Consider the following 4,151-nt stretch of genomic DNA (forward strand, 5'->3'; position numbering starts at 1 on the left):
AGTCACGAAGTGCTCTCTGTAGTCTGTATTTGAAACTATACAATACCTATAGGATATCAGTATTGATTTATAATAACACAGAAATAAATGCTCTTTACTTAAAATAGATTATCATAAATTCATTATTGTGTAACACCAACCAGAGGGGGAGAAAGGTGTGGACGATGAAATTAAGAACATTTAATGTATGCTCATTACTTATTTTTTCCTTTAATTTATTAATTGTTTTTTTAAATAATAGAGACTGATTTTGATTTTTTCCTTCTGGTTCCAATTTAACACCTTTATAAGAAAAGTGATTTTTTAATTCATCCGATATCAATACGATACGAATCGTTATTGATGGTGATCAAATACCGATCCTAATACTGTGAACTAAAACTGTGAGGCTAGTTAATGAAGGAAAGGCAAAATTTTAATGAAATAAGAAAAAATGTGTCAATTTAGATTCGAAACCGAAAACGAAATGAATCAAACCGAAGTAAATCGGTTCAATTTTGATTTCAAAAGTTAGAATCTTTTCTCTGTTCGATTAAGTCTTGGTTTCATGTCTAAAATCATTAAATGAACCGAATCACTTATTTTCAAATTGAATAAGGAACCAAATAAAATTATATTATTTTAAAAATTTTCAATCAAATGTAGATGATAAATTCTATTCCTTTTGAATGTTTGAAATAAAATTGGTGGAGCATGATAATAACAAATAAGGGTTTTGTATTGGCAAAGATTTAGAAAGTTGGCTCAAATGTGAATATGAAACAAAATTAAAACCCACTAAGAAACCGAATAAAACTGAAACTGAACTAAACCGAGATGATTTGGTTCTAGTTTTGAAGATGTTTTTCTATTATCGGTTTGATTTGGTTTTGCTTTTTATATTTTGTAACAAACCAATTGACACCCTTAAGTAGGAGCAGGATTTTAGTAATTGGTATTGGGATAATTTTCGGTCTCGGTCGATATCGATACGATATCAATTTGGATTGATCTGTATCGGTCCGGATCAAATGGTTTTACCCCTAAATTTCATGAAAAATTTGGTATCATATCAGTCCGGAATTGGTATCGGTTTCCTTGAACCATTAGTATGAGTGTAGGAACCGTCAACACTCCAGTTGCCGTAGGAGTGAATGCTTTGATTTCTCTATTAATTGCTTTGGACGCTTGGACGAGCCTAGCTCTGCAGCCTCTGCTGTCTACCACAAAAAAAAAAGAAAAGAAAAGACAGACCAATTAGGATTCGGCAAATAAATGAAATCCACTTAAACCGATATCTGTTGACTGCATCTGGGTCGGCTGGACTAATTGGGATTCGTCTACTTTCCCTGTAGAGCATCGCTCAATTGCTTGATCACTCAATGAGGCTAAGAGGGGGGGGGTTGTGCGGCACACATCCTGATTGTTGACTGGTTATGTGTTAGAATGTGTGCAGCACAGCCAGCCGTTAGATACCTCATTGGGCTAGGCCCTCCAAGGAGAGAAGCCCAATCCATGTAATCGTGGTCCATCGCAATATGTTTTACACATGGTTTCATTGTAAGAATGGGTAGTGGGACCTACCATCTATGCGGTCCGTTTTCCCATCTTCCAGATCAATTAAACCACCAACCTATATCTACAACATGTCTAATATAGAGCTTGCACAGGTGCACCGACCAATGGTTTTACATGGAAAAACCTCGTAGGGGTGGAATTTTCGCATTTTCATGGAGGTACAATAGTCATTTCCCATCCTCTATGTCTAAGCATAGGACCCACGCGATTATATAGCGTGGTAACATTCAGAATATCATTTAAAATAGTTCATTTGTTTTAAAAGAACAAAAAAACATGAAAACGTGTTTGGTTGTCTGATTCGTTTTTTTCGTTCCTTTAAAATGAACCAGAGGTTATTATCACCAAAAGAACGTTTTTTTACAGAAGAGACGATCTACAAAGAACAAGAACAACTAGCGAAAGCGTAAAACGAAGAAAACCGGATAGAAATGCATCTGCAACTTTTGGAGAGGAAAAGGGGCTTCACATCGACGAAGAGGAGAAGGGTTTTTGTGCTCAAAGGCATCTACAGAGGTGAGTTCCAACCGATGTTCTGCAACTCTCTCTCTCTCTCTCTCTCTGTTTCTGTCTCTGTCTCTCTCGCTCTCTCGGTCGTCTCTGTCCAAATGCATTCTCTACGATTCTCTCTCTCTCTCTCTCTCTCATGAGTCATGAGTCGTCCTCTCTCGGAGTGTAACAGTTGTTTTGGGGAGGGAGGGAGGGAGGGAGGGAGGGCGAGAGAACCCTTCACTTTCCTCTTTTCTCTTTCAATGCTGCAACGACCACCGTACATTCTCATGGAATTGAATGAATATATTTAGGATCTGAATTGGGAAACAAATATTTCGGAGACCCAGGATAAGAAATCTTGGAACATCCTTCTGTTTTTTTCTGTGAGTTCCGAGATGTTTCTTTTGGAGCAGAATCTCTGCTTTGTCGTCACCTAAACCGGAGCCTTTCTCTCTGCTGGCACCGCTTCCGAAATGGCCTGAGGGTAAGAATTTGAATACAAACATGTAAATTATTTTTTTTCTGGAATTCTGTTGTAATTTTATTTGTGGGCTTTGGTTCTTCTTCTCTTCTTAACCTTCTTTACGTTTCTTCTATTCTTCTGTTGGTAGTATTTCTTTCTGGTTTCTCTGGTTGTTAGATCATAGGTTCTAGAGATGTTCCTTATTTGTACAATTACTAAATGGATCTTAATCGGGTTGAAGTTGGGTCAATTTTGGGTTTACATGTATGGCCAATTACTAAATGGATCTTAATCGGGTTGAAGTTGTTAACCATCTTAATCCATCTGAACTCTGTCAAGTTTTCAATAACAAGGTTTGAGTATATCATGGTGTTGTATAGTTTTAGTTCTCCTCCGTATATTTTCTTCATTGCAATTGGACAATTTTTGAATATTAGACTTTGTAGGTTATTAGTATGAGACAAGTCATGTTTGGTCCTGTTTGATAAACAACTCATGTTTGTTTATGCAGCTAGGAGGCAGTGGTGGATTTTATGTAGAAAAACAAGGTTTTGGAGGTTCAAAATGAGTTGATTAGCTAGGGTTTTGTGGCATTTACTGTTAGGTGCAATAAAAGATCAAGATTTGAATATTTGACGATAACTGAAGGATTAGACTACATGTGTTAATGGAATTGGATGTGTTTGAGGGGTTATAATGGCCAGCCATATAAAAGAGAAACCAATAAGGGTAGAATTTTTGCTTTTTCATGGGGTGCAGCAGTCATTTCACGTCCCTGGTTCTAGGCGCAAGAGCCACCAAGTAACATTCTTTTTTCCTATTCTAAATTTATAATGATTGTAATAGTTTTCTTTAGGACAAGGTAGGATGTTAGCACCATTAATGGGTCCTTGCGGCTATGTTTGGATGTCAAAGAAAAAAAAAAAAGAATGATTCATGCCCCCTGTGTCTAGGCCGATTTTTTGCTTTTCCAAGAGGGTGCAACAATCATTTGATGCCCCCATGTCTAGGTGCACGAGCCATGAGACCAGGTAATGTTCTTTTTCCCTATTCTAAATTTATAATGATAGTAACAGTTTTCTCTATGACAAGATGGGATGTTAGCAACATGAATGAGTCCTTGAGGCTATGTTTGGATGTCAAGAAAAAAAAAAATTGATTCACCCTAATTTCGATCAAAGTTCTCTTTTTATTTTCCTCATTGAGTTCCTCGAGTTAAACCGGGACTGTTTCTAATTGAGCTTGATCAATTCTTGGATGATACTAATTGTGTTTGATCTATTCTTTGCCGATTGTAGATCAATCTGAGTTCAAACAAGTCAAGCTGAACAAGCTTCGTCCTAGTCCATTGGTGGTTGATGCTGGTCCAGCAGAATAACAAAATTTAAGACCAGAGCAGAAGATTGATGCCAAGCTGTGTGGCCTACGGCTGCCACATGGTCGGGTTGGACCGGACTTCTTAAAACCCAAGCCCAGCCAATTGCTGGTTAATGCTGGTCCAACATAACAACAAAATTTAAGACCATATAAGCATATGGTAGAAGATGTGGCACTGTGACCCCTACACAAGTTGACCAATGAAAGTGTTTGTAGGGACATCATTCCGCATAGTGCTTTGTCTTTTCGTTTTAGAGGGGTG

The sequence above is a fragment of the Telopea speciosissima genome, chromosome 10 (assembly GCF_018873765.1).
Source record: "Telopea speciosissima isolate NSW1024214 ecotype Mountain lineage chromosome 10, Tspe_v1, whole genome shotgun sequence".
NCBI classification, from domain to species: Eukaryota; Viridiplantae; Streptophyta; class Magnoliopsida; order Proteales; family Proteaceae; genus Telopea; species Telopea speciosissima.